We start from the raw sequence: 25,359 nt of genomic DNA, 5'->3' as shown, positions 1-25,359 counted from the left end.
AATAATTTCTTCCCTCTTGTCGTAGAAAGAAGGGTTATGTTGGTTCCCCCCCTTCCCCCTCAAATCCATCTGAATGAGTTTGGGAATTGGCAGAAAGGATTATATTTAGTTAAGCCTACAGATTTGTTCAGAAACGTGTAGGTTAAGGAGAAAGGAAATGGAGGTTGAGTTATGTCAGATGTTGGTGTCTTAACATCAGAATGATCAGGGAGTCCTAGGTCAACGGAAGCATGCCGCTGAGGTGGTAATGTAGCGTTCAGACACGTATCATGCAGGGCACTCTGGAGAAGAAAGGAGTGGGTGTTCTTGTTTTTAAAATCTGTGGTTATTGGTATGGACAAACGGACAAAAGCCACTAAGTGGGCAGATGATTAAAATGAAACGTCTTACAGTCAGAGCCCACAGCCCCAAAGGAAGGCCGGCTTGGTACATGCAGAAGTGTTCTCAGAGCACGTGTAAGTCTGTATGAATGTGCAAACAGCAATTGATCTGACAGCGTGAAGACACGGCAGCCTTCTCTAATTAAAGCCTCTTGATGACATTAAACTGTGTTGCTTAATTACAATAAATCATACACTAACAGATCATGTTTCCGAAGAGGCATTGTCAGCGTGCTGCCTAATGGAAAAAAATTTGACCTTGTAATCGCGGGGGTTCCTGTGAGGCGATGGCTCTTGTCACCGAGAGGAATGTGTGCCCCTCTTAAGTTTGGAATAACTGATCTTAGAGAATGCGTCCCGATAATTCTATTCATACAAAGATGTGTTTCATATGGACATGTTCTTTAAACGTGAGGCCGTTTTATATACATTGAAGGGACTAGAGTGTTTCATTCATTTGCTGTTTATTTTCACAGCCCTTAGTTCTCCCACCCCCTCTTAATTTTCAGGCTGGTCTGGGCTTGACTTGACTTCTACAGCTGTTTTGCATTCCTTGGGCAGAGCCCTTGCTCCGTGTCCCCTCGGTCAGTCACCTTTGGAGCCTGCAGACTACAGCTGGGTCACACAGGTATTGGGCTGTTGTTACCAGAGCATCATGTTACGTATGTCCCTTTTCTTGGGTTAATGCCATAATAGTTGAGATGGTGTATAACTATAAAAACAGAAGGTCTTTTTGAAACTCTTCACGAAGTAATAGTAAAATGCAGGCTAATGTGGGATTGGGAAGAGTAGTTCCTGTTCAAAACGAACTCCTACCTCCAGCTAAAGAACAGGAATATGATAGCATATGATGCTACCTAGGTTCATGAATGTTGCAATTAATTTATTTTCATTGGCTTCATTTTCAAAAATTAATGGTATTAAAACCAGTGGGGTCCATTTAATTTCTTCTTGATGCAGACTGTTGAACACTGACCAGCCTTTCTTCTCTTCTTGATTTTTGTAAGTGGGCCTTGAAAGTCACTACATCTTAGCTCCATAGAACTGGACGGGGCCCCAGGGCTTACTCCATCCTTTCGCCCTCGTTTTGTAGCGGGCCGTGTTAGAGATGTCAGGGTCACCTCGCATAGGGCAGAGGTCTGACCCACGTGTCCAAGGGCAGGGTGCTCTCTGCTCTGCAGCGCTACCTGTAACTCCACCTTTGGCTACTTCCTCCCCGTCCCCAATACACATTCTCTCCCCTTTCTTTGGATCCTGGATGCCATTATTTCCTAACTTTTTGTCTTCCTGTTTCTGACCATTTTCTAGCTGCTGTTTTGTCTTTTTTTTTTTTTTTTAAGATTTTATTTATTTGACAGAGAGAGAGACAGCCAGCGAGAGAGGGAACACAAGCAGGGGGAGTGGGAGAGGAAGAAGCAGGCTTCCAGCGGAAGAGCCTGACGTGGGGCTCAATCCCAGAATGCTGGGATCACGCCCTGAGCCGAAGGCAGATGCTCAACGACTGCGCCACCCAGGAGCCCCTACTGTTTCGTCTTTTGCAGCGTGTCTCTAGATGTTGAGGTGGCCACTGCTCTTGCTGGAGTATGCAGAAGAGCTCCCGATGCTCTGTCCCTTTCCCCCCAGCCTCAGCCCTTCCTTCCTGGGTGACTGCTGTTTGTTCCTCTTGACCAGCAGTTATAACGGGCTGTGTCCTCTGCCTTTTGGGAGATGTGGCTGTGCAGAGCCTGGCCCCTTCATCACCCCGGAGGAGGAGACTGTTCCGTGAACACTGTGGGTGGGGAGTGGGGGGTGGTTCTATGGCTGAAACTCTGAAAATTGGGGGGGGGGCAGTGCAGTGGGTAGATAGCCTCTGGGAGGAAAGGAAAAGTATGTCAAGTCTAACTTCTTCACTTGCGTGTTTTATGACACTATTTCTAAAATTTCAGCGTGGTGTTAAAAATAGGAATCCAAGGATTAAATATTTTGGCTTGTCAAGTTTTGGAATGAACTACTTTTGTCAACCTCAAACATGAATAATCGCTAACATTTAGTTAGAACTGTAGTATACATTTTAAGCGTACATTTCAAGTAACATTTGTAAATTCCTGTGTTATAATGGTAGATACTAAGACTTTTGTAAGGAAACCATTTTGCTTGGGAAAAGAGTGTTGTAGTAATTCCCAAATGTTGAAAACTGGCTCTCTGGAGTTTGTTAAAAACACACACCCTTCAGTGTTCTGTTCCAGCATTGGCTCACGAGTGAAATACAGGGTAATGGATGGTAGTTGTTTAATTAAAAAGTAAAAAATTTTAAGTGTGTTACTGCATTTTGACGCATAACCAGGGTTATGCATTTTAACATACTGTCCAGGTTAATTGTGATCCCGTCAGGATCGGAACGGGTGCTGGACTTTGAGCAAATTCCTTCCGCCAGGCAAAGCTTGACTTATTTGCAGTATCACGAGTGGTTCAGCAGGTCATGCATACAAATCAATTTCTGTGACTTTTTATTACCCGTCTTCTACGTGTTCCAGATTGTAGGGTTATCTCCGTGAACGCAGATGCTGTGCTCAGGTGTCTGTGGAGTGCCTGCTGTATGCCCTTTCTCTCCGTGTGCACCTTCTTCTCGCTGCCTCTCTGATGGAGGATGCCGTTGCCCAGCGAGGTCACAGAGCAGAAACATCAAGGACTGGTGTTTGAGCCCAGTTGTGATTCTGTGGCTTACGCAGCACAAAGGGTGCCTCTGTTACTTCGCTTTTCATTATCTGGGCGCGCAGCTTACGCGCTGCACGGGCATAGCGATGAGCACCGTCGGGTGCTAGTTTTCATTACTTGCAGTGGATGTGTCGAACCCCCGAATCCCCAGACTGTATGAAGTCTACTCCCATCTTGCTTTGAATGGTCTTTTTAGCGGATAAATATTGGAAGAGCTATTGAATCGACGCGTTGGACACATCTGATTTGTTTCAGGCCAACTTCGTCCGTGTGACTTGGTGGTGGTCTGTATGTTTGTTACGATTACAGCTCTGGCGGGGAAGGTAGATTTACGGTGTTGATGTCAGTCTTTATTCCAGCCCTTCTTAGCTCCTTCTAGGTCAGAAATATGTCTTGATTCCTCTTCAGTGGGAAAAGCATGAGTGTGAATGTGAGATAGTTTCAGTCAACACTCTCAGATCTCAGATGATCTTGTGTCCTGTCTAGTCCTGAAGTCTCCTGTGGGATATTTTTTTTTTAAGATTTATTTTTATTTATTTGAGAGCGTGAGCAGGAGGAGGAGCAGAGGGAGGGAGGGAGAGAGAGAATCCTCAAGTAGACTTTTCGTGCTGAGTGTGGAGCCGACGTGGGGCTCAGTCCTAGTACCCCTGAGATCATGACCTGAGCCGATAGCAAGAGTTAGGCGCTTAACCGGCCGAGTCACCCAGGTGCCCCCACCTGTGGGATATTAACGGAATTTTGCTACGAAGCTGTGTGTTGGGACCTGTCTGTCTCTCCATGATAATGTAAACTCTGTCAAAGTCTTGGCCACCTTGAGGCAAGAGCAGGCTTGCAGCACTAATGAACAATCATATATATGACCTTTATCTCTTTATTTTTTATATTTTTAAATTTGTAAAAAAGATTTTATTTATTCATTTGACAGAGAGCACAAGCAGGGGACGCAGCAGGGAGAGGGAGAAGCGGGCTCCCCACTGAGCATGGAGCCCGATGTGGGACTCGGTCTTAGGACCCTGGGATCATGAACTGAGCCAAAGGCAGATGCTTAACTGACTGAGCCACCCAGGCCCCAGGCCCGACTTTTATCTCTTTAAAAAAGAAAAGAGACTGTTTTCAAAAGGACACACTTTCTTCTATACCTATGCTATCCTTCCTGCCCGTGTCATGTTAGAAAAAGTGTTATTTTCGCTGTTATGTACACATTCTTGATGGTTTTTCTTCTGTGCAGTTTTGAGATGTCTCCTTGGTAATGGAAAAGCCTGCAATGCTCAAGCAGAACTCGTACCTTCTTCGTGGCCCATTCCCTTTTGTTGTATATACTTCATGTTTACACGAACAGTCCTCCTCCCTCCACCCCACGTTCTTTCCCACTCTGCCACATTTTGAGTGGAAAGTCAAAAAAGTTCTTAAAGGGTGGTACGATTTTTTTTTTTCCTCTGGAACATCAGATGTAAGATCTACAAAGGCTTCCTTAAGCACGTGGGCTTCCAGTTTCTCTACAACAGACGGGGAAGTGGTCAAGTCCGGGGCAGGCCCCAGCCTCACGTCTTACCTGCCAGAAACGCTGCCTCGTCTCCGGGGGCCTGCCTGCCACAGCGAGGGTGCTCCCTAAACAAGACCTGCTGTACTCCATGGGCCGGACCTTCTATTTCGTCATCAGAGTTTATATTTGCATATAAAATGTCTTCTTTTTGGGCAAGAATGTACTCTAGGAATTGCTGAAGGGAGGCCCATTAACTTTGCCATTGATAGCTCGATTAGCCATTATTCTGTAGTAAGTGGAGGTGAGAAATCCCATTGATGAAAGGCCGGGGTTGGGAGTAGTGCCCAGTGTCCTCATAGTACCTTCACTGATGTATACTCGGTAAAGGCAGCAAATAAAAGTAGGTGATTATATTATCAGGAGGGCGGGCAGTACTGAGAATGTCTAAACATCAGGAACTCCTGAGAGAGGAAGAATATAATTTGGTACAGCCTGCTACTCTATTTTGTGTATGGTTTATTGAAAGTAGCCTTTTATAGTACATGAGTAATTTGTTTTAATCTTAGAACATTTAGAAACTCTGAATTCTTAAAATAAAAAAGGAAAAAAAACAGTGACATTTGTGCCACCCTGATAATTATTAACATTTTATGTTTGTCACTTTTCCTCTTTTTCTCATCTAGTAGGCCGAAACAGGAAGAAACAAAACAGAAACAGTTCCCAAAGCTCATTGCACGTGCTGCTTCTCTTATTCCAAGTGTTGTCTTAAAATCATTTCTTGCATCTTTCTTTGTAATGGGCTGTCTAGTGTTTCAGTGTGCACTGAATCGCTGCAAAGCTCCCCTCCCCTGGCTCCGTGCAGTGTGACACTCTACCCCCTTTATATAGGCCTGTCGAATCTCTGGAACAGCCTCAGAGGACAGGGATGGCTATGGGAACCCGGGGCAAAGCAGACCCACACCCCCAGGGGGGTCTGCCTCCTAGACCTTCAGCCAGCTCCCCAGCCACTGTACCCTGCGGCCTGCTAGAATTTATTAACACCTGGCTTTCTGGTAAAATACTGAATGTCCTCAAAGTCTAGTGCATTTTCATAATTATCACCTTAGGATAAAATACGGAATTACTTGGTCCAAATATACATTTTTATTTATTTTTTAAAGTCTTGGTAAGTGTTGGGGTGCCTGAGTGGTTCAGTTGGTTAAGCGTCCAACTCTTGCTTTTGGCTCAGGTTGTGAGCTCAGGGGCCTGGCATCGAGCCCCGTGGTGGGCTCTGCACTCAGTGAGGAGTCTGCTCAGGATTCTCTCTCTCTCCCTCCCCTCCCCCCTCGCTCTCGTGCACGTGGGCTGTTCTGCTCTCTCCCCCTAAATAAATGACTAAAGTCTTAAAAAAAAATCTTTGCCAGTCTTAACGTTTTACATAGCTCTTAAAATTCACGGAGATGTTCTGTGAGAGTTTCCTACTTTCTTTAAATTATAGAAAAAATTAGGAGATGGTTTTTATTGCCGAAGTATTTTTCACAGGATTATTCAGATAACCCCCTCCTACTTCAAAGTGAACATTCCTCTGTATTGTGACCTTTCTCCACCCCAATATTTAATTTGTATCCTTGTTTATTTTTACTTAGGCATTTAGTACTAGTACTAAAATATTCAACCATTATTTAGATGCTTTGATTTTACAGTTTATTTACGTCCACGCTCGAGGATAGGCACCCAAAGTCCGAGGCAGGTAAAATAATGAGGATTGTTGTGTGAAAAGCTTCTTTATTGACCCAGTCATAGTTCAGGATTTTAAAAAACGCTGTTACGAATGCTTTCTGTCAATTGGTTTTGTGATTTCTGGGATTTTTCCGCTTCAAAGGAAGGGTGTCATTAAGTTCTCAAATGTAACCAAATCGGTCTTATAATTTTGGTGGGCATCATTATTGATGGTGGAATTCAAAGATGGTGAAGATCGTATTTAAAAACTCCCCCAAGCTGGGTTGAAGTTACATTAAAGAATTGGCCGCGTACTGAGAGTATGATCACCTCCTGGTGTAAAATTAGGCTATTGTACATCAAAGAGGCCTGTGCTAAGTATGGTTCCATCAGTGTCTTTGGAGCGGGGGAAGGGCGGCCCGACATCCTGTCACTGTGCCCTCCAACAGTTAGCAGATGTTCTGTGAGTTAATGTTGCCCTTCAGTTATCTTTGACAGAAGCAGGGTCTGGTGAAGATCAGATTGTTTAGACTAATGCACGTTGATCTTGGCATAGTAAGCAGAAGCCTCTCAGCCTACTAGACAAGGAAGAGCCGGGTTGTTAAATTCAAAAAACAAAGCAATTAATAATTGGAGAATGGCTTCGGTGTCCTTGACTCATTTGTAGTCATTCATTCTGATGAATGCTGGTTTTCGATTTACCTGGGAGGACCTTTTAAATAGCTTTAGGGTATTAAGCTACATATTGCTGACCTTGCTGATCTGGGCATCAGCACCAGTGCGGGCTCTCCTTTCAGACCTCCAGGGAGAGCGAGATCACGGGGACAGCTAGCCCTTTGGGTGTTTTTGCTGCTTTGTGACACCTCACTGTTTGGCATTCGCCCTGGAGGTTCAGTTTTATTTAATGCTTGCTTAATGTTAACTTAATGCATGTGTATCACAGAGTCAAATGCAACGTCTGCTTGAGTTTTAGGGGAAGTATACGATATTCTGGCACACTTGGGAGTAGTAGGTGGTAATGTTATAGCTTCCAAAGGTGCCTGTTAAATTCCCTTTCATAGTTGACTACAAAGTAGTGGTCAGTCCTAAAGCAATTTTGGAAAGTAGGCGAGAGAGGGAGATGTTCACGGAGTCTGTGTTCTGTTCTGTTTTGTTTTGTTTTAGCTTGGGTATATAACTTCTCCAGCATGCTCTCATGCTTCCTGTGACTGAGATCGAGCACTGGCATGTAACTGGTTTCCTTCCGTTGGTGTTGGGAGCGACCATGGAGTATCTGTAGCTCTGGCTGACCGAGCTGTTGTCTTGAAAAATAGAATGTCGTGAAAAATAGAACTTTTTCAAAGATCTTTTTTTTTTTTTTTTGGAAAGAAGTTTCACAAGAAAGTCTGATGTGTTCTCTGGTGTTTTCTTAAACAGCTTTATTGAGATACAAGTTACCTACCCTACAATCCACCCATTTAAAGAGTATAATACAGTGATTTTTAAGTGAACTTTCAAGGTTCTAGAATGACCATCGTAATCTAATTTCAGAATCTTCCCAGCCCACAGTTTCTCTGATTTTAGAAGTAAAATATCTCTTTCCACGAGTATAAATCATTCAGCGTTGGAGTTATTTTGACAGGTTCTAACCTACCTAGTTACGTGGCTTTTTATATTACTTTATACATACTCTGCGGAAAATTTTTAATTCCAGCTTATCTGCCTTTTTGCTGGTCTCAAGTTTTCTGTAACAGTCACCTCTTCATGAGCTAAAATAATTTTAATTCCCTAACTATTGTAATGCTCAGAACATCCATAGATACCTAATTTTATTAATAACTTAAGCTGTGAAAATGCTGCTTATAACACCATACATTTCTGAGTACTTGGGATTATTTGCTATTTTAGATGATTATTTAAAAAAATTTTGGATTATCATTTTAAACAAGAATAGTTGAAGGTACATTTTATTTTTTATTTTTTTTTGTCAAAGCCTGATTTAATTAGAATCTAAGTCCATTTGCTGCTGTTGTATAATCATAAAATATGCATCAAAAGTGATTCTCTGTGTATCGCTATTTGTAATTTGTTTTTTTCCAAGAGGGGCTAGAGTAGATTGAAGAATGCAGTGTGGTTTAATATTCTTCTTCTTTTTTTTTTTTTAAAGATTTTATTTGACAGAGATAGAGATAGCAAGAGAGGGAACACAAGCAGGGGGAGTGGGAGAGGAAGAAGCAGGCTCATAGCGGAGGAGCCTGATGTGGGGCTCGATCCCATAACGCCGGGATCACGCCCTTAGCCGAAGGCAGACGTTTAACCGCTGTGCCACCCAGGTGCCCCATTGTGGTTTAATATTCTTAACCAGGGATGCACATCTGAATCCCTGTGGAACCATAAAAATGCACCACTGTGAGTTTCTGCTTCCAGCAACTGGAATAACTGGAGTGGAGGCCAGCTCTGATGGTTGGAGCTGCACCCCAAATTGGTTTGTCTTTGGACTGAAAGTCTGAAGGTCAAGGTTATCAATTTATTTTGGTCTAGTCGCGGTCTTCCTGTTTTTTGTCTGTGTAATGGAGAGAGAGCTTTTGATATGAATTTTAGGGAAAGTAGTTCAAGTCCTGGGTGGGGGGGAGTAGGATTCAACCAAAATTGGATTTATAATTAAATGTAGCTGACAATTTATCATGCTGCTGGGAATGAAATAAAACCCATCTGTGCTTTATATAAATTTTATCACATTTATAAACTTACCCTTAAAATAAAAATTTTGACTTGACTTTACTCCCTTTAGATGGAAATTTTCTGACGAGGATTTCCACTTGCTTATGTTTTCTTAGGGTAGCATGGGTAAGGTTCTGGTTTAACATAGCCCCTAGCTAGCTTGCTTTGTTCTGTTTGGGGTCATGGAGCTTTGGGTAGACCAGAAGGCTGAGCTGTGGCTCTCTTTGGGAGGTTGCCTTGGAAGGGAACTGCCTGGGGTTAATTCTCTCCTTTGCTGTTCACTAAACTGTGCAGTCTGGGTCAAGTTAGCCTTTCCTTCAGGGGGTTGTTCTGTTCTTTTTTCTTTCCTTTTCTTTTTAAATTAAAGATTTATTTATTTGAAAGAGAGAGCGTGAGAGGGGAGGGGCAGAGGGAGAGAATCGTAAGCCGACTCCGCGCTGAGTGGGTTGCCTTGCCTGCTGTGGGTCTCGATCTCATGACCCACGAGGTCATGACCCAAGCCAAAACCAAGAGTCAGGGGCTTAACCGACTGAGCCCCCCAGGCGCCCCTCATGGGGTGGTTCTGAGACTGAGTTGTGGTGATACATGTGCAGTGTATTCAGTAAATGTTTATTGTCTTTGTTGTTGGTGTTCAGCTGTTTGTATTTGAAATAATGAATTTTTTATTAAATGAATTTCTTGTCTGGTAATACTCCATTCTGTTGTTTTGTTGTCACATGTAGACTGGAAGCTTTGAGGAGGTTCAGACTCTTTCCGTCCCGTTTTGAAGCATCTATTTGGTGAATGTGACTTTTTGGTGGCTTAAAGGACTGTTAAATGTGCTTTCCAAAGACCCTGGCATACGTTAATGTATTCATTAATGTACTCTTCACTAGGAAGAGTAATTCATTTTTGATTACACAGTAGCTTATAGCAGGTGTTAGAAACTCCTGTTGTTAACACTAATGGCAATCAACATTTAACTTTTTTCTTCACTGTCTGCTGTCTTGTGGTTTTCCACCATTTATTCTTAATTGTCATGTATAGTGGAAGTAATTAAATCCATGAGTCTCCTCCTCTTGTTATAAATGTTTGCATCCCTTTTAAGTTTTCTTGGCTTTCCCACATTCTGGATTCAATTAACATGCTGATGGTTCTCTGGTTTGTAGGGCAGATTAGTCAGCCTCGGTGTGGCTTTTTTTCCTCCTTCCTTCCGGCTTTTCTGCATGTAGTTGGTGTACCTGTGTATATAACCAAGCAAAGAATTTCTCGTCCTTTCTCTGGGAAGAAGGTATGTGGAGCCACCGTGGAAAGAAACTTGCAATGCTTGGTTTCATTTTTCCTGGAGTGCCTGAGTGGCTCAGTCAAGAAGCGTCTGCCTTTCGGCTCAGGTCCTGATCCCAGGGTCCTGGGATTGAGTCCCTCTGTCATTGGGCTCCTTGCTCAGCGGGAAGCCTGCTTCTCCCTCTTGCACTCCTCCTGCTTGTGTTCCCTCTCTCACTGCCTCTCACTCTGTCAAATAAATAAACAAATAAAATCTTTAAAAAAAAAAAAGTTTAAAATCATTTGTCCTGACTGTGCCAAGTGGATGCAAGCATTTGGATGTTGGTAATTCCAAACAGATTTTGAATACAGTGGTCAGAGTTAGGGCATTGAACTATTTCATATCAGGAAAAAAACAGGCAGAGTGATTTTCCAAAGCACTGTTTGACTCTCCTAACCTGAGCCATTAGGTGATTAAGTAATCTGAGTGAGTACATGGGGACACGTTATGCAGCCACACTTTCTGTAGCTGCTATATTTAAGGATTTCAGGCTGAGAATTTTGCTATAAATTATGTGCTGAATGAGGATGTGGGGAAAGAAGAATCTAGGGCAAATAAGCTATCTTCAATCTTTTCAGGATAGAAAGGGAATATGTTGATTATAATGCAAGTTTTTAAAATTATTTTTATTTTTTAAAGATTTTATTTATCTGAGAGAGAGGGAATGAGGGAGAGGGGGAGCTCCCACGAGCAGGAGGAGGGGCAGAGGGCAGGAGGAGGGGCAGAGGAAGGGGGAGAAGCAGGCTCTTCCCTCAGCAGGGAGCCCGACCCATGGCTCCATCTGGGATCGTGACCTGAGCTGAAGGTAGATGCTTAACTGACTGAGCCACCCAGGCACCACCCCTGTAATGAAAGGTTTTTAATAAAAATCGGGGAGGGGTGTATGGAAAGGGAGAAGAGTCTGTGCTTGCTCTCAAGAGAAATGGTGGTTTTATTTTAAGCTAGCAAGCATTCTCCGAAGTAGTTCAGAATCCATTTTGCCTTCCCGATCACTCACGTGGCTGGTGAGCGTTTATGAGAAATGGTTCCGTTCCCATTATGTGTTGTAGATCCCTGGGCATATTGCATAATGTCTTATGTTTGAAGATGTGGACAAAAATGAGACAAAGAATGGGATGTTTGTCACCAATTACACTGACTTTGTAAAAAATACAAGTCTGTTTGGGACTTAAAAATTTACACTGCATGTGTTGGTGTTAGTGGCTTGAAATCTACTTTACGGGACAAGGAGATTTCATTATTTCTCTTTTAAGTGTGCTGTTTTCTCTGAATCTTCATTATAGCAGATTATTAGGGGGGAAGGGGGCTATCGTAGTATTTTCTAAAATGTATTTTGGAAATTTCCATTGACTGCTTCCAACTTTTCATAAGCTCACAGAAATGGCTTAACATTTTAATTTGATTTAATATTTTGTTCCAGATGTTAACTAGTGGATTTTCCTTCTTTTTAGTTATACTTGAAAGGGCCGAGAGAACTGCTCTTGCTTTCTTCTCAAGTATAAAAACGTCAAAGTCAAAGTTAACCTTTATTCTTCATTGAAACCATTAGAGGGTAGAAAGCAAGCATTTGCAGACAGGAACAGCATACAGCCAGATGAGAAGCAGCTGCACCAGGAGGTTGGGGGGGAAGAGCTCACCAGAATATGCTTTGCTGCCGAGGTTTTCAGCATTTACTTATTTACTGCCTCTTTGGGTGGGTAGCTGGGGGGAAGTCAAGCCAATTAAATGGATAAGAATTATTTATTTCTGTGGAAGAGGCAGGATACAGTAGACTGTCTCAGGCACACAGGCTGGGAGTTGAAGACTCCTTAATTAAGGCCACGAGAGGAGCTCTAGGACACAGTTGAAGTTTTTTTCTAAGTGAACAGCGTGCGCATTAGGGATGGAAGGCATTTTCAGTGAGATTCCTTAGACCATACTGTAATGTGAACTCACCTTTTGACTTACCACTTTTCTTTACAAATGAAAAGAGAAACCCCATCCACGAGGTTGTAGCTCATCTGTGGGTGATGGGGGGTGGATTTGTACTGGTTAGTTCTAAAGGACCTCATTGCTATTTTAGCTTTTGTTCTCGAATCCAAGATGGTGACTTCCTTTTGGTGATGGAAGATGCTGAACAAAGATGTTCCATCTGAGAATGGAATTTTGTGGGCGGGTAAATTTTTAGTGTCTCCATCCACTGCCACAACCACATTATGTGCCCTAATTAGGCACATGTGAGTGAAGTAGGCCCAACTGGGTTATTCCAAAGAGAATGGGTAGTGAGAAGGTTTCAGTCAGAACTATTTCCAGGTTGGAAAATTCCCACTTCTATTTCCAGGGTTGCTCAGTCTGGAGGTAGAGCACAAATTAAAGAGCACTGTTTTAGAAGTGGGATTGGGTTTTGGCACTGGCAGCTTGATAATTGCACTTTTAGCAAACGATCCTTTGGTGGGTTTGGGCCTGCCAGACACGAGTTGCTCCTGAAGAAGCAGTGAAGGGAAAGGGAAGGGATACGGTAGAGGGAGGTCTGAGTGAGAGGAAACACCGACGCGCCCCCCGCCCCCCGCCCCGGCAAGTTCCAGAACCTTCTGCAGGTTGCAGTGTTGTCTCCATAAGTGACAGTGAGGGAAAGCCACCAAAGATAACAGTGGATCCCAGTTTCTCATTCTGTCCTTTATCTGAATACACACAGGCATCTTTTCTAGTTAAAATTCTTGCCGGTCCTGTTTTGGAGATAGGGCAAATACCATGTAACTGTGTATTTGTTTGTTTATTTTAAAGAATGTATTTATTTATTTGTCAGCACGTGTGCACACATAAGCAGGGGGAGCAGCAGGTGAGAGGGAGCCTGATGAGGGAGGCTGATGTGGGACTCGATCCCAGCACCCTGGGATCATGACCTGAGCCAAAGGCAGATGCTTAACCAACTGAGCCACCTAGGCGTCTTTTAGCTGTGTTTTTGATGATGAAGTTTCTTCTCACACTTTGACCCCCTGATCTCTTGTCACAGATGTCACACCTGGTCACTCTTCGTTTTAGTGACCTTCTATCATCCAGGCATGACACAATGAAAGTTAGAAATTGGTTTGGAGGTGGTTACTGGGCCCACTCTATCAGACCTAGACGTTGGGTAAGACTGCTGGACGTCCTTGTTCCAGTCTGTGGATACACAGCTTCCCTTCTGACTCACGACCAGAATTTGGGGGGGTGGATCAAACTGTAGGCGTGAGTAGAGGCAGATTTCCCTAATGGAGAGACCATTATATAGGATTGCCTTTTCTGTTTTGTGCAGCATATTAACCAGGCACCAGAAGTGACCAGTCTGCATTTTGCTGTGTTCATGATGAAGCCCAACCACAGGTCTTCTGGTCTACCTCACTCAGTTTCTCGTTATTTCTATCTGGAAATGTGTTATTTAGTTAATGTGTTATTTAACAGTTACCCCTGATTAATAACATGGAGACCATATAGCCAATGGGGGAAATTGGTGCTCCTGACCAGTAGTGCTCAATAATTGTCATATTTTGTTGACTCTAAGTTGTACTTGGTTTTCATATTTTTAAAGAGCCTAAAATAAGAAATAACCCGGGTGGTCTCCATGACACGGTTTCCATAGCCTGAGCATGAGTGAATTTGGTCATGGTGGCTCGTCTTGCCATTCTTCCATCAAGTGATAGGCATTGTTGGGTCTTCGCATAATTGAGATGAAGTCTTCACTTCATCTCAACGCCAGATCATATTGTAAATTTATTTGGAGCAAACAGAGGCATGGAAATGAAAGCAGCAGGCTGCAAATTTCATATTCGCGAAACAAGTATTTGTTGTGGCCAAAATTTCGCGTTTTCATGCAAAACAACCACCAGGTGTTTTACAGGACCTTAAAAAAGGAAGGTCTCCCCCCCCAGTAGATGAGGTNATTGAGCCTAAAGAAAGAAAATGGAAAGCAAAGCTGGTATCTTGCACGACTAAAGGGATCGCGTCACACGTGACTGACGGGAGGGTGTGTCGTGTTAGGTATAAATATAATGCTGAATTTCATATTCATCGACACCATTACTTGAAGGTTATGTTTTTTGGTGAAGGAAGAGGATGTTGCTTCACATGAAGGCTTAAAGAGCTCACCTCAGGGACCTTCATGTCTAGTGCGGGAGCCTATCATTTTGGGGGGATGTCTGCGGAAGCATTCTGCTCTAAGAGGCAAACAACATGCTAAGATTCTAAACTTTTCTGAGGCAAAGAGACATTTTCAATCAATACTTGAAAGGCGGAGCTGAGTTAACTAGGGGAAGGGCTGGTAGAGGTTGGGCAGAGCCCCTGTTTTGCTCCCACGACTAGCTACCAGGTGGGGATAGTTGTGTGAACCAGCCAGGGCAAACCTTGCTTCCAGCCCGGGCCAGTGTGGAGGGGCATGAAAAGACACTGTTGATAATGAAGCCGGAGGTCTGGGTTTTCACCCGTTGTCTTCCCAGTAGAGTGCAAGCGAGCTTTCTGACCATGACTTCGGCTTTCTAGGCCACACTGTCCCCATATGTAAATTTTGGTGCAAGCGTGCAGAGTCCTGGCAATAGAAGGAGGTGCTTTTGTGTCCCACAAGCCAGGTCGACTGGAGCCTCAGAGAAGCAGCTCTATTCTGGGGGCCAGTCCTATTCACCGTGACTTTTATATTTGCTGATTTTTTCTTTTTTAAAGAAATGACCACTTTATGGGTTAAACTTGGAAGTTATTCTAGGCTTCTGAAAAGTCGCTGTGTGGTCCCTCTGTGCACACGCTTTTGTGCAGCGTTATAAATGGGATGTGTTGGCATCAGTCGCTGCTTCGTTTGGCAGGAAGAGAGACAGCCTGAGTCACTTTCCCTGGTGCTTCTTCCAGGCTTTTCCCCCCGCCCCCCCTTCCCTGTGCTGATCACATCTCAGGAGATTTCTCTGTACGAGCTCATTTGGGGCTTGGCTGGAGAGTTGATTAGAAGGAGCCTAGACTCCTGTATCTCTGCTGGTTTAAAGGAGAATGTGTGTGCCCACTCCCGGGCCAGGAGGTATTTGCAGTCCGTGTTGATTTTTCTTTTTTATCTTTTTTTTTCCCACGAGTAGTTTGCCTCGTGTCTCTCAGAGCAAGGGGATCTCCCGCTCTGCCCACTGGCTTGTCAGAGGCCAGGCCAGGCGCCTTCCTTGGCCTCACTGCTGCCTCGTCTTCCCCAGCACCCCTCTCTACCCCCACCTTACTCCCCTGAAATCCTGTTTGTTTCTTACACTCAGATTAATTTATTGACGTGTAATTCTTTATAACAGAACACATTAAAGGCTGCTGTGAATCTGAGCAATCATGCTTAGCTGAGATTCCTGTGAGGCTGTAGGTTTTAACAAGTACAGCTCTTTGAGTCGTTGACAAGAAACTCTCTTTAGATTCTTCCCCCCCACCCCCTTCCTGCACATTCATGTCACACTGTCCCCTGTCTGTGCGTGGTTTCCTAGTAACACGTGCACTGTCACTGTAGGCAAACCGTTTTTCCCCCCCTTGGCTCAGATGTCGACTCCCAAAGAAGGAGTCACGCACCTGCCTCCCTGCCTATTCACGAACAGGCAAAATGGTGGTGGGGGGTGGCCTGTGTGGGCCATACGGTGGAGACTGCTGTCTCTCCTTCCTTCCCCCTCCTCATTTCTCTCCTTTCTCTCCCTTAACCTGCTGTGAACACGAGGTTGTCTGAATGTCTATTAAGTAGTTTCCTTGGCGGGCCCATCATATAGGGAACAGACGATGGATGGTGTGTTTCCAGCTGACAGAGCAGGTGAAAGGTAGTAAGCAGCTCCAGCATTTTCCTTTCCAGACATGCTCCTGAGCCTAGATTCACGGTGGAGGAAACACTCATTGGATGTGCAAAGTTTCATGAGTTAAATGTAGTGTGGGAGAGCAGAGGCTGTTCTTGAAGGGCAACTGTATTGGGATAGATCAATACCTCTGTTTTATTGTCCAGGAGTTCCATTCATGGATGCGTGTCCCATTTCATCCGTTCTTCAGTTGATGGGTGTTTGCATTGTCTGCACGTGCGGGCCATCACAAATAATGCTGCTGTGAACATCCGCGGGCAGGTTGTGTGGCCATTTTGTTCACTTGTCCTAGGTGTATGTACCTAGGGGTGGAATTGCTGGGTCTCATGCTGACTCCCTTGAACCTTTTGAGGAACGAGCCCGACTGTTTTCAAAACCACTGCACCAGTTTTCATTACCACCAGTGTAGGATGGATCCAGTTTCTCCGTGTTCCTGCCAACACTTATTATTGTCTGTCTGATTATAGCCATCCTACTGGGTATGAAGTGGTGTCTCATTGTGGTTTCGAGCTGGAATTCCCTCATGGCTTAATGCTGTCAAAGCTTATTTTCATGTGTTTATTATCCCTTTTTGGTCTTAGAGTAGAAATCTTGAGGTTAATTCCTGTCATCCTATCTGAGAAATTTTCAACACATTCATGTCTTCTTTCTTTATTAAATTTCTACTTTAGTGCTAGTTTTGAGAAGAGCAGTTGGGCGGTGTCTCTATTTAGGAAAAGATAAAAAGCTTTACTCAGGAAGGGCGCTCTTTGTAGTAAAATAAAAAATAGAAACTTCTTATCCCCAGGTAAATTAACACAACTCTAGCCGTCAGTTGCAGACTTAGAAGGGAAGCCCTTGCGACATTAAATGATCGGGCTCCATCGGGCTCCTAATGTGCGTTCTGTATTCCTCTTTATTGAGAAGTCAGAACAATAGTAAAACCCTTCAGCCAGTTCACTGCTCCCCTCCGCGCCATGATTTCAAGCAGGAGAAAAAAAGTCTTTTCAATGGAAACAGTCAATTGCTTTGCTGTTTCTAGGGAAACAGAGAGTGTAAACTTTGAGAGATGGTAGTTCTGGTTGAGCCTACGAATTCCACCCTTTATTGTTGGCCCATTCAGGTGTTCTTGCTTTATCAGGAGCTGATTTTTTTCTTTAAAAAAAAAAAAAATGGAAAAAATTCTGCCAGGTGTGTTCCTGAAACGCTATCCCCTTAAGGGGTGTAAAAGGTACTTTGCCAGTGTGATTACACTAAGGATCTTCACATGGGGATGTTATCCTGGGCTGTCCAGGTGGACCCATTGTCATCACGAGGATCCTTATAAAAGCAGAGGTAGGAGGGGGAGGTAGGGCGGAAGGGAGGTGAGGTTGCTGAGGGGTGAGCTGGCCGGCTGTGCTCTCTGAAGTTGGGGTACGGGGCCACAAGCCACGGAGTACAGGCAGCTGGCTTGAAACAAGGCAGGGCACTGGATTTCAGAGCTTGTGGGAGAAGCCAGCCCTGCCAGCCCCACCCCTCCCTTATAACCCGGTGAAACTGATTTTGAACTTCCTTCCAGAAGGTACGTGAGTAAGTTTGCGTTTTCAGACGCTAGTAACAGCAGCAGGAGAAAACCAGGCCAAGTGTTCTCTTTGTTCTGTCGTCCCTCACTAATAGAGGGGGCATTCCCTCACTGCACACCCTCTTTGTGCCAGACCCGCCGTGTGATACCACGCAGTTGGCGTGACTTTGGGCACAGATTGGCGAAGGCAGTCCGCGAGATCACACAGCTTGTAAGTGGTTCCAGATTCCATGATTTTTGTGGGGAGGTGGGGGTTCACACTTTGTTAGCTATGTGAGTTAACTTATCCGTTTGACCCTTATTTTTTTTTTTTATGGTTTAAAAAAAAACACAACTGTTTCATCCTAGAGAATCAAGTTTTGAATGCAGTTGACTCTTGAACAGCTTGGAGGTTAGGGGCACCGGCCCCCTGAGGTGTTGAAAACCTGTGTATGATTCTTGACTCCCTCAAAACTTAATTCCTAAGAGCTTACTCCTGACTGGAAGCCTTCCTGGTAGCATAAAGTCGATTAACACGTATTTTGTACGTTACGTTATTATATACTGTGTCCTTCCAATACAGTAAGCCAGAGAAAAGAAAATGCCAAGGAAATCCTAAGGAAAACCTGTTTACAGTCCTGGGCTGTGTTTATTGCAAATGCCTGTGTGTAAGTTGGACCCGTGTTGTTCAGGGGTCAACTGTATCCTGAATGCTACACACAGATCTTGCTCCATTACGGACAGAATTCAGCAGGTAATTTAGAAAACCATACACTCCATCCTCTGACAAATGAGAATGTCATGGGTGAGAAGCCCAGTGAAGAAAGTGAAGCAGTTACTTAGACGGTGTGGTAGGCTGGTCTGAGAAGACTTTGTTGAAAAGGTGGTATTTGAGGGGCGCCTGGGTGGCTCAGTGGGTTAAGCGTCCAGCTCTTGATTCCGGCTCATGTCTTGATCTTGGGGGTCCTGGGATGGGCCCACCTCAGGCTCCGTGTTCAGCAGGGAGTCTGCTTCTCCCTCTCCCCCGTCCCTCCCCCCTGCTCATACAGGAGTGTGCGTGCCTGCAGGCTCATTTGGGCGCTCTCAAATAAAAATCTTAGAATAAATTAAAAAGGTGGTATTTGAGAAATACTGTGATAAGGGAAGATCCAGAGGAAGACAATTATGGGAGAAACAAGTGCTAAAGGGTATTTAGGAGATGGGTTCAAACCATTGTAAACCAGAGCAGAGATGCAAAGTAAATACTGAAAGTTAAGAATGTTGGCTGAGCCCATTCTGTCATGAATGACAGGAATCTTTCTCCTTCCCTTGCTGGAGATTGATCACTACTGTTGGTCAGGCAATGGCTCTGGTTCTAGAGGGGAGCAGATCCCACACAGCCCTGTCCTGCCCTTTGTGAAGAGGAAGTCTGTGGGTCTTCAAAAGTAGTATGAATTATAAAGGAACTGCTTTCCTATATATTGACCTTTTTTTTTTTTTTTAATTTCAGCAGTACATTAGTAGAAGTTTCTAGTGAACATAAAACCAAAATAAGCTCATATTTTGGTTCACTTAGGCTGCAATATTAGTGGTATTTTTTGTATTGAGAAACTAAATTTTTTCTTGGTAAAACGTGATTATGGTTTTGTTTTGAATACTGACGGGTGATTTTACAAGCCTTTTTAAACTCAAGCCCCGTTTGCCAGTAATATTCTTTCTAGAACTTCCACATGGAATAAAATACTAGTAACCTCAGTATTGATGCTCAGTATCTCAAAGTAATTTAAAGTAGAATTTGTTTGGAAATGAGCAGATTTAACATCCTAAGTTTTTTGCTGTTGAGGTAAAGTTCACATGATAGAAAATTCACTGTTTTAAGGTGTATAGTTTCAGAGTTTTCTTTCTAGAGGTTAAGATAAAAGGCTCCAGACTCCTGTTTGCATCGATCAGAAAAGCTTTGAACAAAGTGAAAGATCCTCACTAGGGAGAGCGAGCGCCCCAGAATGTCCTGAGGTAGGTTTGTTGGAGCCAGACAGGCTCTGCCTTGGCCAACCTGCCTGTTACCTCAGCAGTGCATTACTTCACGTAAATCTCTTAGAAAGCTCCCCAGAAGGGGTGCCTGGGTGGCTCAGTCAGTTAAGCCACTGATTCTTGGTTTTAGCTCACATCACGATCTCAGGGTCATGAGATCGAGCCCCGCATTGGGCTCTGTGCTTAGTGAAGAGTCTGCTTGGGACTCTCTCCCCCTCTGCCCCTCCCCACCTCAAATAAAGTGTGATTTTTTGTTTGTTTGTTTGTTTTTTAAGGCTGCCCAGCATATATGGTAAGCAGAGAGAACCCTGGATTTTACAGTGATGAAGATACCCATTTTCGTAATAGAACAATTTTTGGTCAGATGAATACAATTCACAGGCTAGTGAGGATTATGAGGCAAATGTGCAGACTTATTTTTATGCTCTTCACTCATTAGTATTTTCTGTGCTGCTTCTCTTTAATCACAGGTTCATTTTGGATAGGATTTATACAGTACATGTCCATGAACTTAAATCATAATTTCAAACTGATAACCTCATAATCACAGTGGGAGCTAGTGTGGTTGATTTGATGGACAGCTGCCTCACGTGTTCATCTGAGAGATTCTCAGGCTGTTTTTTAAGGGAGGATCTCTGCTTTTCTTTATTGACTCCCCCCCCCCTTAAAAAAATCAAATGGGAATTGATTGGGAAATCGTATCAAATTTAGGGGAAATAATAAATGCCCAGAGGAATGAGAAATCTTTTCTCAAATATTAAGCTGTAGTTTATTTGGTGGGTTTTTTGGAAACTTTCCTGTTGGTACCAAAGAAAATGAATGGTCATTGCATTCTGCTTTTGTATTTAAGGAAGGTAGCAGCATGTTGAACCCTGAACAGTCCTCTCTGCAGGCTCATAGACGTGTCCTCTTGTTGGAGCCTCTTCCAGATGTTTCTTTGCATCTCACTGAGAAGCAATTCCGCCTTCCTCCCGGTTTATTGTTGGCCATGTAATTTTGTTTATGATGTTTTTGTTGCTGGTGGTTTTTCTTATACTCTGTACTCTGACTCAGGAAGCCCGTCTCCTTTTCTATTTATGGTAATTACTAGAGAGCATTTTCTTTTGGCCCTTGGGGAGCTCCTGCCGTGTTTCTTTGTGTGGGCTTGTATGTTAGTGTTGCAGAGTGTTTTCTTTGAGGTCAGGGCTTTTGTAAAATGGTCTGAAAAGTTTGTCGAACCCCAACTGGCCATTAAAAATTTTTGTGTGTTTTGTATAGGACTACCCATCCCCCACCCTCCACCCCCACCCCTGAGTTTTACATCAACGTTAAGGATAAAATCCATCCATTACTGTCCTGTGGGAAGGACAAGATCTATTTTCTCTTGCGTGTGTGCCCGCCTGGTTGGAGAAGGTCTTTTTGAGAGCGACGCTGATAACTGAGGAATGTTAGGAACAAAAAGAGAGCCTGCAGCCCACGGAGTCTCTCTGGAGACAAAGGTGTAATTTTAGGTTAACGGTGGGCAGGAGATACCCCCCAGACCGTCCCTGCTACTGTACAAGGAGAGGGATAGAAGCTTCACCTGTGTCTTCAGGTAACTTGGGGACTGGGGGTATTTGGCAGTAGCTTGAGTTTTAGATAAAACTCAACGTATGGCGGGGTTTTTTTTTTTTTCTTTTTTCTTTTCTTTTTTCCCTTTCTCTCCCTCTAGTAAATTGACCTTAGTTTAGCTTCCTTCCTTGTGATGGGATATTGGGTCAGAGGTCACCTACATTTCAAATCTGTCCCTCTTGATAGAATTAAATCCACGTGCAGTCCTAACCTGGTTTCCTGATTCTTGTACTGAGATGTTATTTTTGTATTTATTATTGGCAAACCAGAACCGATCTCTGACTCAGACACGCAGGGTTTCCCTCATTCAGTGGGAACTCTGGAAACTTTGAGTAGTTTACAGCCATTCGATTCACTTCCTTCAAGCTAATAGGTGCTCAGTTTATGTTTCAAGGAACGAAAGCTTTAGTATCTGCTAGAACTTTTTTTTTCCCCTCTCTATTTCAGAGAACACTGAAATCATCTTGATCTTCGAGAATTTCTGTAAAAACAGTAAAAAGTGTATTAGGACATTCTGGGTATCTATTTAAATAGTTATCTGATTTCCTTATTTACATGAGTTTTTCTGTTTTCTTAGCTTCATTTGCTCAACAATTCTGACACTCCTAATATAAACAAGGGTTGCTGTTGGGCAGTTGTTAAGAATAGTCATTAGTGCTGTGAGACTGCTTTTTACTAAGGGTGGCAGTGTCAATAGATAGATGGTCCCAGGGCTGAGTCCTAGAGGTGTGAATCTGGGCTTATCAAAATCTTGGGGCACATGCCACAACCCCGACCTGTTCAAGTCAGAATGGTGGTGAGGTCTGTACTTCATAAAGCTCCCCAGGGGGGTTTCCAAGGCAGCCAAGCTTGACACACGTAGCATTCTAGAGAAGAGCTTCCGGGGCTGCTCAAACCTGAGCACAAGTCCTCAGCAATGGACGGGAGAAAGACTGACTTACTTGGAAGATAAGAATATGGGGGTTTTTTTTGGGTAAACCCAGTAAAGGAGTATCTTTAAGGTGAGAATCTTGGCTCCAGGGGCTGGAGGCTCCCTGAAGGAGGAATCCACAGATGAAGCTCAGCACAGGTGTAGCAAGGTTGTGGCTCGTGGCAGTGGGTAAAATAAGGATGTTCATTACTCACCAGCCATTGGGTTTCTGTATTCTGCCTCCAGGTCTTGGGGTTTATGCCTTTTGGATTTTTGTAGTGTTCTGCCCTTTGGTGTCCCCAGCAGCTTTTCTGTCTGGGTCTAGCCAGGATCCTTCCTCAGCTCACTTGAGGGGGAACAGATTGGAATTTGGATCTCCACACAGATCTTTGTTTTGTGACCTCTTGAAAACGTCACTGCGTCGTCCCGGTGTTGCCGTATGGGGCATCTTGTGACCGTATTTTGACTACCTGTGAGCACAGGCCTCAGGCCAGTGTCTCCTTGGGTGCCTGTTTCTGCATAGGGGTGGATGTTCGTCCTTTTTCTTATTTGCACGTGAAGCCTATATAGAAGAAGGGATAGTTTTGGGGCATATGACAGATTGATTTTATTTAGGACTTCACATGGCTGAATAGAATTTTCTTACCAGCACCAGCTGATGAACGCCAGTGTCACCTGTATTGATCACTGCCCCGTTGTTGACCGGCCATCACTGGTGAATTAGGGCTGTGGTGACAAGTGGGTTTTATAGAATGACTCTGGGTATGTGAAACCTCCATTTTCTCCCTCCCATGCTCACCCCTCCGTCTTCACTCGCTATTTTTAAAAGCATTATCTTGCCTAAGGCTCTAGAAACCTTCTTAGCCATAAAACGAGTCGTCCAGGTTAGCCAGTCCTTTATTTGACTTCGTTCCTAAATTTCACATGGACAAATAAACTGCATTTTCTGCCCTTCAATAAATTAGGGTACAAGAAATTGATGTTTAAACTACTGGTTATATTCCGATCTCTCGTTCTGACCCCTGGCCTGAGCTCTGACATCTCTCCTAGGGCAGGTTATAGGAGACTCAGACTAGGAAGCCTAAAAACGAAACTCTGGTTCCTCCCTTCTCTCTGTTCCAGAGCACTCTTCTCAGAAGTGTCTTCCTTTTCCCCCAGAGGTGAGACTCCGTTTACGGAGATGAAACATTTTGGAGTTTATCTTTAACTCCCCCCTTTCTCACACATTCTAGATAAGCATCAAGTTGGTTCTGCCTAATAAGTGTTTGTGTTCAACGGAGCAGTCCCTGGGAGACTTTTAAAAAATGTAGATCAGATTGTTCCTTCTTTGCTCAAAACTTCTCCAGTGGTTTCCATTGAGAGTAAAATTGTCCTCTGCCTGCTGCTTTATTTTTTCACACATGCTGGCTGACGTGTCAGTGGTAAGCTTCCACTTAAATCCATGTTACTTATAACACGAGTTTTCGCTTATCACTGAAATGTCAGCAGAGGAAGAATCATGACTTTGCCTCCAGATAGCCATATTTGCTTTCCCTAGCAGCTTTGATTTAAAATGAGATTGTATACATGCAATGTTCTCTTTGGGGGGGGGTCATCCCTCGCGACTTTAGGGGAGCTTTGTCAACCTATAGGTGAGCGTGAATCTCTTCATTGAACCACACACTGATACGTTGGGTTTTATAGAGCTAAATAACCGCAGGAGATCTTGGCCTGCACAAAAGGAACAATATTGGAACTGGCTTGGATGCAGGCACCAAGGAAGATTTCCAGTTTTTTTTAGGTGGCAGTAATGATGATGACTTGGAAACCAGTGTGAAATGGTGATCTAGTTAAATCTTGTTACTGGACTAGGACTAGTTTGATGTGTAGGAGATCTATCCATTTGAAAACCATTGTTATCTTGTACAGAGGGTCCTGGTCACACAGAATCATGCATTCTATGTGATATGAAACCAAGAGCTGTGGGTAAATACTGAAACAGCCATAGGTGGTAAATTGAGTCTGATTGACTGTTGAGCCCAATTGACTGTGTTTCTAGGTACCAAAGTATTGATATGAAAACGAATTGAGAATGGACTCTTACTGGTTCATTTAGAAAGTCTGTTCTTTATTTTCTGTGGAATTACTGAAGTCACAATGATTATTCAGTTAATAAACACCAGTACTCCGGTTTCCTGGAATTTCTTTTGGGATGCAGATGCAAGATGAGAGAGAGGTCCCCTCTTGTTGAGTTTGTCCTGGGGGTGGGTATTGAGAGTTGTGGGGGAATTGCAGCCTAGAAGGTAAGTTGGGTTGGTTATAAAGGAATTTTTGTAGGCCATGCTAAGAAATTCGGAAATTTCCCCCGTAGGAGTCACTGGGGAGCCTTGGAAGGCTTTGGTGTAAGGGGAAGGAATGACATGGATTGATGGTTTTCCAGGGTAACTCATGGTCGCTCTGTTTTTGTGTGTGTGTGTGTGGGGGGGTTGTTTTGTTTTTGTTTGTTTTTAATAAAGAGGAATACTGTGTGTGGAGGATGGTTGGGCCAGGGGTTGGTTGGTGGCAGTCATTTTGGAAGGTTTCCTCTGTAAGAGGGGAGAGGAGAGTGTTTCAAGGCTGTATCTGAGAACTAGAAAGACAAAGAGCATTATACCTGGATTTAGGGAGTGGAGGTGAATGAGAAGGTGCCACGTCCTGCTCTAGGATTTCAAATCATGGGTAGCCAGGAGGTCTGTAGGAGGGATAATTGCGGTAGAATCCCACGAGAAGGTGGGGGCAGGGTAGAGGAGGAAGGAGATTGTCAAGAAAATGCATGAGTGGTCATGGGTATTAAAATCATTACAGATTGGGAAGCGCAGAAAAATCCTAGTTAAAACTGGTCGGGGGACAGGAACTAGGAAAGCCAGGGGGGAATCAGGTTGCCAGTAGAAAGTTTGTTTTAGATTTGGCAATTACCATGCTTTTCATGGCAGTGAGAACCATTTTCCTAGGGAGCGAGGAAGTCCAGTCCACCACAAGGCTGGTGTGCACCTGTGATTCTCCAAGTGTGTGGTCCGCAGGCCGTCACTGTCAGCATCACCTGGGAGCGACTGTGGAGGTGGGGCCCACAGTGGGGGGCGGTCGTCAAGCCTCGTGGAGGTTTCTTACGGACGCTCAAGTTGGCGATCACTGTTCTACACATGGGGAAACAGAGTTCTAGAATTGGGAGTCCAGGTCCCTCTTACCTCGAGGCCACCGTCTTGTTTTCCATCTGTTTCTAAGTGTTCACTCCTGGGAGATGGTTTCGAAT

At 43.9% G+C, this 25,359-nt stretch overlaps 1 protein-coding gene across 1 annotated transcript in view; it reads left to right on the top strand.

Moving 5' to 3' along the window:
* Positions 1 to 989: 989 nt before the first annotated feature.
* Positions 990 to 25,359, top strand: part of JARID2 (jumonji and AT-rich interaction domain containing 2) — a 171,548-nt gene continuing 147,178 nt past the window's right edge. Inside the window, exon 1 of the mRNA XM_034660295.1 lies at positions 990 to 1,008. The gene's annotated coding sequence lies outside the window, so the exon portion shown is untranslated. The remainder of the gene's footprint in view (positions 1,009 to 25,359) is intronic.

The sequence above is a fragment of the Ailuropoda melanoleuca genome, chromosome 5 (genome assembly GCF_002007445.2).
Source record: "Ailuropoda melanoleuca isolate Jingjing chromosome 5, ASM200744v2, whole genome shotgun sequence".
NCBI lineage: Eukaryota > Metazoa > Chordata > Mammalia > Carnivora > Ursidae > Ailuropoda > Ailuropoda melanoleuca.
This window is presented reverse-complemented; position numbering and strand designations above follow the sequence as displayed.